The 13867-nt window shown below is 39.2% G+C and overlaps 1 non-coding gene across 1 annotated transcript; it reads left to right on the forward strand.

Annotated features, from left to right (window-relative positions):
• Window positions 1-3816: 3816 nt before the first annotated feature.
• LOC113915652 lies at window positions 3817-3966 on the forward strand. Its single transcript, XR_003517785.1, has one exon. It is a non-coding gene; the product is annotated as a U12 minor spliceosomal RNA (small nuclear RNA).
• Window positions 3967-13867: the final 9901 nt, after the last annotated feature.

A 13867-nucleotide genomic window follows, 5' to 3' on the forward strand; every position in this document is an offset into this window, starting at 1 on the left:
CTGTAGTTTGTTTTCTCCTGTCAGGGGTCTAGAGTATACATGGGACTGACAGCTGTGATAGGTCAGCTAACACATGGAATGTTCATATTAATACAAAAAAAAAAATCTAGCCACTATAAATGATCAGTTTCTCATTAATATCATCATTGAATAGACTTCCCACTTTCTATCAAAAAACAGCCTTATAATCTTAATAAATTGAACTTCAAGCCTTTATTTGGAAAATAGGGCCAATAATATCTACCTCTCAACTTGTTGCAAAGATGAAGGACTGTAAGTACACAAATTGACTAGCATATAGAAGATTCACAATAAATGTGAATGTATGTCACCTTCCTTTTCCTTGCAACTGGTATAAGATAGATAGTAGACACACAGTAACTGCTTATTGAGTGAGTGGCTCATCTGACCATTGCATAGGTGGTCAAACTAGTACAGTGCTACATTTGAATCCATTTCTGAAAAAAAGATTACTATATTTGTATAACTTTTTTCAGAAAACCACTATTTTTGAGTGTGTAATTTGGAGGAAAATTAGAACTAAACCACATTTTCTTATGTTTCAGAATCCCAATACCCAATATTCATTTATTGTCTTTTATTTTCAAAACAGCAAGTATACAAATTAAAAAAAAAAGTGTAGGAGGGGGAGGAGCGGGATGGCAGAGGAGTGGGAGACCTAGGTTTCCACCAGTCCCAGGAACTCAGCTGGATGGCTATCAAACCATTCTGAACACCTGCGAACTCAGCAGGAGATCGAAGAAGGGAATGGCGTTGGCTCTCTGAGCAGAAAAGCGGCCACTTTCTGGAAGGTAGGACATGTCGAGAAGTGAATCCAAGGCAACAGTCAGGAAGATAGACTGTGGGGGAAGGGAGCCTCTGTCAGCCACTACCAGCAAGTGCTAGAGCAGCAGAGCACAAAATCGGAACTTTTAGAAGTCAGCTCCACTGAAGGACACCGCTCAAGAGGCTAAGTGGGGAGTGGAACCTTTGCTGGGACAGTGTGCTCTCGGGACCCTCAGGGTCACAGAAAGACTGGGGGTGCCTGAGTGTGGCAGAGCTCCCAGGTATCAGAGCAGGGAAGCCAGCTGCAGAGACAGACCCGAGGAGTGGGCTCTCAGCTTGGGGTTGCCATAAACCGTGATCCATGGCACAGTCGGGCCACTGCTCTTCCAGCAGGGACCCAACAAGCGGCGGATCTGGGAGACTCCCCTTCCTCCCCCGGGAGGAGCGGCGTGGGAGCTGCTGGGTTTGGAGACTCCACACAGGGTCGTGTGCCAGAGATAGAAATGCTCGGTCACAGGCTGGGTGAGAATGGAGTGCGGCCGGAGACTGGGAAGATGGGAGTGATTGACTGCTTTTCTCTGGGGGCTCACTGAGGAGTGAGGCTCTGAGTTCTCGGCTCTTCCAGGTGGAGAATGGGGGGCCGCCATTTTCATTCTCATCCTCCAAAGCTGTACGGAGAGCTCTTGGAACAAAAGCTACCGAGAGCAAACCTGAGCAGATTACTTAGCCTGGACCGGGGCAAGGGCGGGGCAATTCTGCCTCTGGCAAAGACATTTGAGAACCACGGCAACAGTCCCCTCCTCCAGAAGATCAGCAAGAACAGCCAGCCAAGACCAAGTTTAACGATCAATGAGAAGGGCAGAACTCCAGCAGTAGGGGAATACTCATAGAATTCATTGCCTTTTCCCCCCTGATTCTTTAGTCTTTAAAAGATAATTTTTTTAATTTTCTTTTTTTCTATTTTTTTTTGAATTTTTCTTTTTCCCTTTTTCAACCAACATCTTATCAATCCCTTCTTTAAAAAAACCATTTTTATTTTTCATTTTAGTCATATTCTATTCCTTCATTGTAGTTAACCCTATTTTTAATTGTTCTCTCTTTAAAATTCTGGGATACAGTTTCTTCTAACAGACCAAAATATACCCTAAATCTCTAGTGTATGGCTTTGTTCTAGTTTCCTGCTTGGTCACATTCTCTCCCATTTTTTTTTTTTTTAATTTCTCTTCTTTCTTTTTTCAACCAACTTCTTATCAACTCCTTTTATGAAATCTTTTATAATTTTTATCTTTACAATCATATTCTATCCCTTCATTGTATTTACCCTTACTTTTGTACATATAGAAGTTTTAGTTTCTTTAAAATTTTGGGAGGCAGTTTATTCTAACAGGCCAAAATACACCTAAAATCTAGTGTGTGGCACTGATCTATTCACCAGCCTGATCATATTTGATCATATTCTTTTTTTATTTTCTTTTTTTCTTTTCCCTTTCGTTTCTCCTGGTTTCAGGTCTCTTCTGATTGTTTTAGTGTATATTTTTTGGGGTCATTGTTACCCAGTTAGCATTTTGTTCTCTCATTTATCTGTTCTCTTCTGGACAAAATGACAAGATGGAATAACTCACCTCAAAAAAAAAAAAAAAAAAGAACAAGAGGCAGTACTGACTGCCAGGGACCTAATCAATACGGACATTAGTAAGATGTCAGAACTAGAGTTCAGAATGACGATTATAAAGATAATAGCTGGGCTTGAAAAAAGCATTGGAGATACTAGAGAAACCCTTTATGGAGAAATAAAAGAACTCAAATCTAACCAAGTCAAAATCAAAAAGGCTATTAATGAGGTGCAATCAATAATTGAGGCTCTAACTGCTAGGATAAATAAGGCAGAAGAGAGAATTAGTGACATAGAAGGCCAAATAATGGAGAATAAAGAAGCTGAGAAAAAAGAGATAAACAACTACTGGATCATGAGGGCAGAATTCGAGAGATAAGTGATACCATAAGACAAAGCAATATTAGAATAATTGGGATCCCAGAAGAAGAAGAAAGAGAGAGAAGGGCAGAAGGTATATTGGAGCAATTTATAGCAGAGAACTTCCCTAATTTGGGGAAGGAAACAGGCATCAAAATCCAGGAGGCACAGAGAACCCCCCTCAAAATCAATAAAAATAGGTCAACACCCCTACATCTAATAGTAAAACTTACGAGTCTCAGAGACAAAGAGAAAATGCTGAAAGCAGTTTGGGACAAGAGGTCTGTAACCTACAATGGTAGAAACATTAGATTGGCAACAGACCTATTCACAGAGACCTGGCAGGCCAGAAAGGACTGGCATGATATACTCAGAGCACTAAATGAGAAAATATGCAGCCAAGACAAACAAAAACTAAAAGAATTTGTGAACACCAAACCAGCCCTAAAAGAAATATTGAAAAGGGGTCCTCTAAGCAAAGAGAGAGCCTAAAAGTAACATAGACCAGAAATGAATGGAGACAATATACAGTAACAGTCGCCTTATAGGCAAATAAAATGGCACTAAATTCATATCTTTCAAGAGTTACCCTGAATGTAAATGGGCTAAGTGCCCCTATCAAAAGACACAGGATATCAGATTGGATTAAAAAAAAAAAGACCCATCAATTTGCTGTCTGCAAGAGACTCATTTTAGACCCAAAGACACCTTCAGATTGAAAGTGAGGGGGTGGAAAACCATTTACCATGTTAATGGACACCAAAAGAAAGCTAGGGTGGCAATCCTTATATCAGACGAATTATATTTTAAACCAAAGACTATAATAAGAGATGAGGAAGGACACTATATCTTACTTAAAGGGTCTATCCAACAAGATCTAACAATTGTAAATTTCTATGGCCCTAACATGGGAGCAGCCAATTATATAAGTCAATTAATAACAAAAGCAAAGAAACACATCGACAAAAATACAATAATAGTGGGGGACTTAACATCCCCTCAGAGAAATGGACAGATCGTCTAAGCAAAAGATCAACAAGGAAATAAAGACTAAATGAATGCCTTAAACTTATGAGTAAGGAAAATAACGATTTGGGGTGACACCCGAATCCTCACTGCTAATGTGAGATGAATTTTTGAACAAGTAAAGGTTGTCCCTAAGGTGACCCGCCTACTTTGTGGGATGCCTGGGAGTTGCAATCTGCCCGTCCCCCCTCTTTAACACTGAAAGAGTAGATGGACTGGTGGAAGTTGGCAAACAAGTTTGGAGGGATTTTGTTCTTTTCTAAGTAAGCTATTATTCTTGTGGTCATTGGGGAGAGGTGGCATTGGCCACTTCCATTTAAAAAAAAAGACTAAATGACATTTTGGACCAAATGGATTTCACAGATATATTCAGAACATTCCATCCCAAAGCAACAGAATACACATTCTTCCTAGTGCTCATGGAACATTCTCCAGAATAGATCACATCCTAGGTCACAAACCAGGTCTTAACCAGTACCAAAAGACTGGGATCATTCCCTGCATATTTTCAGACCACAGTGCTTGGAAACTAGAACTCAATCATAGGAGGAAAGTGGAAATAACTCAAATACATGGAGGCTAAAGAGCATCCTACTAACGAATTAATGGGTCAACCAGGAAATTAAAGAAGAATTAAAAAAATTCATGGAAACCAATGAAAATGAAAACACAACTATTCAAAATCTTTGGGATGCAGCAAAGGCGGTCCTAAGAGGAAAGTATATAGCAATACAAGCCTTTCTCAAGAAACAAGAAAGGTCTCAAATACACAACCTAACCCTACACCTAAAGGAGCTGGAGAAAGAACAGCAAATAAAGCCTAAACCCAGCAGGAGAAGAGAAATAATAAAGATCAGAGTAGAAATCAATGAAATAGAAACCAAAAGAACAAAAGAACAGATCAACTAAACTAGGAGTTGGTTCTTTGAAAGAATTAATAATATTGATAAGCCCCTGGCCAGACTTATCAAAAAGAAGAGAGAAATGACCCAAACAAATAAAATCATGAATGAAAGAGGAGAGATCACAACCAACACCAAAGACATACAAACAATTATAAGAACATATTATGAGCAACTCTATGCCAGCAAATTAGATAATCTGGAAGAAATGGGTGCATTCCTAGAGATGTATAAACTACTAAAACTGAACCAGAAAGAAATAGAAAACTGAACAGACCTATAACCACTAAGGAAATTGAAGCAGTCATCAAAAATCTCCCAACAAACAAAAGCCCAGGGCCAGATGGCTTCCCAGGGGAATGCTACCAAACATTTAAAGAAGAATTCATACCTATTCTCCTGAAACTGTTCCAAAAAAATAGAAATGGAAGGAAAACTTCCAAACTTGTTTTATGAGGCCACCATTACCTTGATCCCAAAACCAGACAAAGACCCCATCAAAAAGGAGAATGACAGACCAATATCCCAGATGAACATGGATGCAAAAATTCTCACCAAAATACTAGCCAATAGGATCCAACAGTACATTAAAAGGAGTATTCACCACGACCAAGTGGGATTTATTCCTGGGCTGCAAGTCAGTTTAACATCTGCAAATCAATCAATATGATAGAATACATCAATAAAAGAAAGAACAAGAACCATGTGATCCTCTTAATAGCTGCAGAAATAGCATTTGACAAAGAACAGCATCCTTTCTTGATTAAAACTACTCATAGTGTAGGGATAGAGGGTACATCCTCAATATCATAAAAGCCATCTGTGAAAAACCCACAGCGAATATCATTCTCAATGGGGAAAAAAATGACAGCTTCCCCCCTAAGGTCAGGAACACGGCAGGGATGTCCACTATCAGCACTGCTATTCAACATAGTACTAGAAGTCCTAGCCACAGCAATCAGACAACAAAAAGAAATCAAAGGCATCTGAATTGGCAAAGAAGAAGTCAAACTCTCACTCTTTGCAGATGATGTGATACTTTATGTGGAAAACCCAAAAGACCACCCCCAAACTGCTAGAATCCATACAGGAATTCAGTAAAGTGGCAGGATATAAAATCAATGCACAGAAATCAGTGGCATTCTTATACACCACCAACAAGACAGAAGAAAGAGAAATTAAGGAGTCGATCCCATTTACAATTGCACCCAAAACCATAAGATACCTAGGAATAAATCTACCAAAAAGGCAAAGAATCTGTACCCAGAAAACTATAAAATACTCATGAAAGAAATTGAGGAAGACACAAAGAAATGGAAAAACATTCCATGCTCATGGATTGGAGGAACAAATATTGTGAAGATGTCAATGCTACCTAGAGCAATCTACACATTCAATGCAATCCCTATCAATATACCATCCACTTTTTTCAAAGAAATGGAACAAATAATCCTAAAATTTGTAGGGAACCAGGAAGGACCCTGAATAGCCAGACGAATGTTGAAAAAGAAAAGCAAAGCTGGTGGCATCACAATTCTGGACTTCAAGCTCTATTACAATGCTGTCATCATCAAGACAGTATGGTACTTGCACAAAAACAGACACAGATCAATGGAACAGAATAGAGAGCCCAGAAATGGACCCTCAACTCTGTGGTCCACTAATCTTCAACAGAGCAGGAAAGAATGTCCAATATTTCCATTGGACTGTCCAAAGACAGTCTCTTCAACAAATGGTTTTGGGAAAATTGGACAGCCACATGCAGAAGAATGAAACTGGACCATTTCCTTACACCACACACAAAAATAAACTGAAAATGGATGAAAGACCTAAATGTGAGACAGGAGTCTATCAAAATCCTAGAGGAGAACACAGGCAACAACCTCTTCGACCTCAGCCACAGCAACTTCTTCCTAGAAACATCACCAAAGGCAAGGGAAGCAAGGCAGAAATGAATTATTCATGAAGATAAGAAGATTTTGCACAGCAAAGGTTAACAGTCAACAAAACCAAAAGAGAACCGAAAGAATGGGAGAAGATATTCGCAAATGACATATCAGATAAAGGGCTAGTATCCAAAATCTATAAAGAACTTATCGAACTCAACACCCAAAGAACAAATAATCCAATCAAGAAATGGGCAGAAGACATGAACATTTTTCCAAAGAAGTTGTCCAAATGGCCAAAAGACACATGAAATAGTGCTCAACATCGCTCAGCATCAGGGAAATCCAAATCAAAACCCCAATGAGATACCACCTCACACCAGTCAGAATGGCTAATTTAACAAGTCAGGAAAAGACAGATGTTGGTGGCGATGCGGAGAAAGGGGAACCCTCCTACACAGTTGGTGGGAATGCAAGCTGGTGCAACCACTCTGGAAAACAGTATGTATGTTCCTCAAAAAGTTGAAAATAGAGCTACCATACGATCCAGCAATTGCACTACTGGGTATTTACCCCAATGATAAAAATGTAGGGATCCGAAGGGGTACGTGCACCCCGATGTTTATAGCAGCAATGTCCACAATAGCCAAACTGTAGAAGGAGCCAAGATGTCCATTGACAGATGAATGGATAAAGAAGAAGTGTTATATATATACAATGGAATATTATGCAGCCATCAAAAGGAATGAGATCTTGCCATTTACAATGATGTGGATGGAACTGGAAGGTGTTATGCTGAGTGAAATAAGTCAATCAGACAAAGTCATGTATCATATGATCTCACTGATATGAGGAATTCTTAATCTCAGGAAACAAACTGAGGGTGCTGGAGTGGTGGGGGGTGGGAGGGATGGGGTGGCTGGGCGATAGACACTGAGGAGGGTATATGCTATGGTGAGCACTCTGGATTGTGTTAGACTGATGAATCACAGACCTGTACCTCTGAAACAAATAATGCATTATATGTTAAAAAAAAAAAAAGGAGAGAGAGAAGATAGTAGGAAGGGAAAAATGAAGGGGGGGAGGTCAGAGGGGGCGGTGCACCATGAGAGACTATAGACTCTGAGAAACAAACTGAGGGTTCTAGAGAACAGGGGATGGGGGGATGGGTTAGCCTGGTGATGGGTATTAAAGGGGGCACATATTGAATGGAGCACTGGGTGTTATATGCAAACAATGAATCATGGAACACTACATCAAAAACTAATGATGTAATGTAGGGTGATTAAGATAACATAATAATATAAAATTAAAAAAAGTGTAGCTATTTTAAGAACCCGAAGTATAATATAGGAGATAATTTTTTAATATACAAAACCCATTTGTTATATAGTTGAAAGCAAATGTGCTATAAGGCTACAGAAGAGTTAGATATTTTCTCAGGATTTCAGCAAGAAGCAGAAGATACCAAACAGGCTCACATATGCTCACTGATTTGCTTTATAGTCAGAGAAGTCCAATCACTTTATGCCAGTGTCAGAGCTGGCTACGTAATTTACGGTGCCCAGTGCAAATTGAAAATCTGAGAACTGACCTTTGTTCAAAAATATAAAATTTTTCCTTTCTTCTGGGGACTCTTTCTCAACCTGTCATGGTATGTTTTATTTGCTTTTAATGTCACACTCCTTCAGGCAAGAGATACTCCTGGGGCATGTGCAGACCTTCATAGGCTCCTAGACTCCACCCTGCAAATCAGCTTGTATGTGTGACCCACCAGCTGGCAGATTCCCCCTCCCAACCAGCCATTCCCAGTCAGAGTGAGAAGTAGATCCAGGCATCTCCTCTTCCCATGTATCTGTTGACCCCTTACCCATGGGAATGGGCCATGGACAAGTGATTGCAGCCTTTGCCCTGGAATATACACCTGGCTGAGGGATGGGCCGAGGGTCATCCTTTAAACTGTGTGGTTAGCTGAAGGTAGGGAAGGATGCTGCCATGTCCCAGCCTGAGACTCTCCTAGGCTCACATTATCTAACCTTGATTCTCCCTATACCCATGCCCAGGCCCATGCCAGGGGTGCAGAGCCGCAGTGGTTGCTGGGTGGCATGGAGGAGGGCAGGTCGAATGGGACATAAAATGTCAGGTAACAGAAGCAGGGACTGGGAAATCCATGTCAAGGGAGGTAGGTAGAAGGTAGGTAGGCTGCCAGGGAAGGCATGCCCTTGAGCCAAGTCTACAAGTCCTCAGAGCATTTTCCATTGTCCTATTGGAATTCATTTTCAAAACACAAATTCAAAGTTAACTTACTAAGAATTTCAAGACAGGGGGCGCCTGGGTGCTTAGTTGTTAAGCATCTGCCTTCGGCTCAGGTCATGATCCCAGGGTGCTGGGATCGAGCCCCACATCGGGCTCCCTGCTCCGCGGGAAGCCTGCTTCTCCCTCTCCCACTCCCCCTGCTTGTGTTCCCTCTCTCGCTGTGTCTCTGTCAAATAAATAAATAAAATCTTTAAAAAAAAGAAAAAAAGAATTTCAAGACAGTAACTGCAGAGCATTAAACCCAAATGCAGGATCCACTGGGCATGGAGCCCTATGTGACTGCTTTGCTTGGTACCCAATACTGACCAGTGTGCTGCTCAGGCAAAATATGAGAGAGAACAGGTATTGCATCTTGCTGACAGTGAGGTTTATTCCCAGAACTAAATGGCCTTTAGGAAAGTGGGAAGCTAGGGGATGTGGAGTGCAGAGCTAATCAACATTTCTGATCTCAAAAGTTGCAACCTTAACCATTCCCTTACTCAGGAGCTGCAGTGGGAAGGTGGTGGGGCTGAGGCAGCTCCCAGCTGAGTGTTGATTTGGTCAGTGCTCTGTTACCTACAGGTCTCAACATCCATTGGGGTTGGCCTTCACATATACTCAAAATGAAAAGGGATACTTTTGAGTTAATGTCATATAAGGGTTGATAATGGCTTTTCATATTAACTTAACTGAGTCCAGACTGTTTTTTTGACTCTCTGACCATGGACAAGTTGTTCTGTATCTCTGACCTTTAGTTTCCTTATTTGTAATGTGGGAATAATACCTTCCTTGCAGAGTTCTTGGGAAGTTAAATGGACTAAAATCTATTGAAAAATGTCTTCTAACTTTAGGAAACTAATGTTTCTTTGCTAGTAGTTATTAGGTTTCTTTTTCTTTCTTTCTTTCTTTCTTTCTTTCTTTCTTTCTTTCTTTCTTTCTTTCTTTCTTTCTTTCTTTCTTTCTTTCTTTCTTTCTTTCTTTTCTTTCTTTCTTTCTTTCTTTCTTCTTTCTTTCTCTCTCTCTCTCTCTCTCTCTCTCTCTCTCTCTTTCTTCTTTCTCTCTCCTCCCTCCCTCTCTTCCTCCCTTCCCCTTCTTCTTCTTCTTCTTTTTTTTTTGAAGGAGATAATAAGTTTATTGAATAGACCTTCAAGGGAGCAGCCAGCTGGACAGCAGAAGAGAAACTGTCTGCCCACTTTTCTTTCTGTCTGTCTTTCTGTCCTCCCTTCTTTCCTTCCTTCCTTTCCTTCCTTCCTTCCTTCCTTCCTTCCTTCCTTCCTTCCTTCCTTCCTTCCTTCCTTCCTTCCTTCCTTCCTTCCTTTTTTGTTTCTCCCTCTTCCTTAGGATATCTCTTAGCCTTGGGATATAATTGTTTAAGAAATCACTGGGAGGAAAATTCAGATAACTGAGAGAATCTATGGCAACATACTTTATGTAATCGATGATGTGTCAACAATATCCTCAAAACGAAAAAGCCGTAGCACATGATCTGTTGCATTAAGCAGAAGCCAGCTCCTACATGCATTCATCTAAATCTGGAAACTCATTCTCTAGTACAGGCAAAGCAGATGTATACAGAGGAGTGTTGTTGGCTCAGGGGCAGAAGTTCTGTAGGAGCTAACTTGGCTAGCCTCCTTGGTTTGGAGTGAGTATTAGAAATTTGAGGCAATAAAACAGTACTAGAGATCAGGTATCTATCTGGGGGGTTGCTATGGTCTTGCCCCTTGACTTTGAGCAAGTTTCTTCACACATAAGAACTTCCATGATTCATCTAGGAATAGCAGGGATGAGCTTAGAAGAGGTCAGTGATGAATGTGTAACTATTATAATTGTATATGTGTATTTATACCTTTTGTTTTCAGAGCAGAGGCAGCTCCCAGGAAACTGTTACATACCAGAGTGAGGTGAATCTAATGTCTGTTGGGGAAACATAACTGTGACATTGAAATAAATCTCCTTTATCTTTCACTGGATTCTGTGCATCCAGTTTAATTTTTAGGGGAAAATAGATATAGATAAACCAAACCAGATTGCTTCTGGATTTCAAAATACCCAGTTATGGACTTTATGTTTGCATCCTCCCAAAATTTGTATGTTGAAGTCCTAATTCCCTATCTGGTGGTATTTGGATGGAGCATTTGGAAGGTTTATGAGGGCCAATAATGAGAAAATGAAGATGGAGCTCCCATGATGGGATTAGTTTCTTTATAAGAAAAGGAAGAGAGCCTCTCTCTCTCACTTTCTTCACCATGTTAGCACACAGGGAGAAGGTGACATCTGTAAGCCCAGAAGTTTTCCCTTACCAGGAATCATATCTGTTAGCACCTAGATTTTGGACTTCCAGACTCCAGAACTGTGAGAAACAAATGTCTCTTGTTTAAGCCACCCAGTCTCTGGTATTTTATTGTAGAATCCAAAGCTGACTAAGAGAGTCCCTAAAACTTTTTGAAAGGAGGCTGGGTTTTGATTTATAAAAACTTTCTGAACTGAGCTTTGTGCTCAGATAGATTCTGATGATGTGATCATTTATTGTTCTAGACTCAAGGAAAATTTGTATATTTTGATGAGCTATTTATTACTGGGTTCCATAATTGTCCTCTTTATTAAATATAAAGCAAATATATAGACTATGAAATTTATCTATCTTAAAACATACTTTCAAAACTGTATGTTGATCATATAAATTGTACTTATTTATTCATTTTTAAAAGATTTATTTATTTATTTTAGAGAGAGAGCACAGCAGGGGAAGGGGCAAAGTGAGGGAGGGAGAGAGTGAATTCTCAAGCAGACTCTCCATTGAGTACAGATTCTGACGTGGGACTATCCCAGGACCCTGAGATCATCATGATCTGAGCTGAAATCAAGAGTCGGCCACTTAACTGAATGAGCCACTCAGGTGCCCCATATAAATTAAATTGATAAGATTTGTCTATTTGGATTAGTCTGATGGCTGACCTTATCATTAGTGTAGGTAACTGAAAAACTTTAAGATTGACACTTTCAAAGCGTCAGGTGTTAGTTTAACTAAAATAATCTGTGTTATATCCAGATAAATCTTTAGTCACTGACAATTGTTTGTGTTTTTCTGTTTGCTTTTAGCTATTTAATACCAGGAAGGGATTGAACAAATGTATTCTTCAGATAAGAAGCAAAACTTGGGGCGCCTGGGTGGCTCAGATGGTTAAACATCTGCCTTCGGCTCAGGTCATGATCCCAGAGTCCTGGGATTGAGTCCTGCATCCGGCTCCCTGCTCCTTGGGAGCCTGCTTCTCCCTCTGTCTCTCTCTCTCTCTCTCTCTCTGTCTCTCATGAATAAATAAATAAAATCTTAAAAATAAAATAAAATAAAATGTTTAAAAAAAGAAGCAAAACTTATTTTTTTAAAGTATTGTTAAGATGGAAGTATTATTCAGAAGTACAATTTTATTTATTATTATTTTTCTCTCAAATGTGGGCATTAGCTGCCAGTTGATCTTTAATTCCCATATAACCTGATACAGGGGTACACATGGCTAACTTAGAAATTATATTAACTTGGAAAAAGGTGCCTGAATACCCCAAAAATAGTATAAGAGGGAAACACAGGACTCTTCACATTGGCATTAACACAGGATTGAGTTATTCAGGCAATTATAAAAACAGAATGATTTAATGAAGATAAGATACCTCATAGGGCATGATATTGAAATAAGGCAGAGAAAGGTTACTTATTTGACTTTAAAATGCATTGAAATCCATTATATTGGATTTAGATCGGGGACCAAGAGATGGAACTGCAACTTCCTCAAGATGCTGAGTAGATTAAGCAATGACCTGGCACTGCAGTTTGCAGATATTTCCTTGATGGTTGTTTGTTCTTCCTTATTGAGCATAGTATTTCCCTCTGAGTGCTAACACCAAAAATACCAAGATATGTTATTCAGAAAACATCTGTTGTGGCACTGTACCTGGCATATTTAAGATCCAAGGTAGATAACTTTTTAACACATTTATTTTTAGGGGTAACCATGTAATGAAGTAAATAATGATAATGGACAGAAAAGAAACATAGTGAAAATTTCCTTTTATTGAAATATTAATATATAATATAATTTCACAAGTATAAATAAATGAAACATTATAAAGGGAAAATTGAATTGTACTTTTAAATAATATTTTTTATTTTTATTTTGTTTTTTTTTTTAAAGATTTTATTTATTGAGAGAGAGAGCATGCGTGTGAGCACAAGCTGGGAAGGGGTAGGCGCAGAGGGAGTGGGAGAAGCAGACTCCCCGCTGAGTAGGAAGCCAAATGCTGGCTTCATCCCAGGACCCTGGGATCATGACCTGAGCCAAAGGCAGACTGAGCCACCCAGGCACCCCAGAAATTAGTATTTTTTTAAAAAAGGAAAAAACTTACACCTACATATTACTAGCATAGTAATAAATTACATTGTCTGTTTTTAGTCCCTGACTTCTGCAAATTTGTCAGTGAGTACATCAAAATTGATCTTCTCTAATATGCATGATCAGTAGCCAGTATCACTAGATAATATCAATCTGCCTCTGCTTATAGTTGATAAGAAAATGCTTTTTATTCATTTTTGATGTTTTGTTTATATATATACTTATGCATTTACATATATCATATACTATGCATTTATATATAACTATATGTTTCATATATAATATTCAGAGAGAATGAAAGAGAGAGAGAGAATGAGAGTCTGGCAGAAATTCACAACAAATCCCAGTTTCAAATATGTTCCAGAAATTTTAGTACTCTCTCTGTGTTTATTTCTTTGTAATAGGTTTCAGACACTTGCAACATCTTTACCATTCAAAGAATTTAAACAGAAATATAAAATCCAAGTAGTCACAAGCCATGATAGAACTAAAGTGACTTAAGATGCATTTGATTGTCTTTATATAACCACTGTGTTATCATTCCTTATTTTGAATTGGTTGCTTAATATAGGACTATATCGTAGTAGTAGTGCTCTTTGGTCTCTTTTTATCTTT

This window comes from Zalophus californianus, chromosome 11, assembly GCF_009762305.2.
Source record: "Zalophus californianus isolate mZalCal1 chromosome 11, mZalCal1.pri.v2, whole genome shotgun sequence".
In the NCBI taxonomy this organism is placed as follows: Eukaryota; Metazoa; Chordata; class Mammalia; order Carnivora; family Otariidae; genus Zalophus; species Zalophus californianus.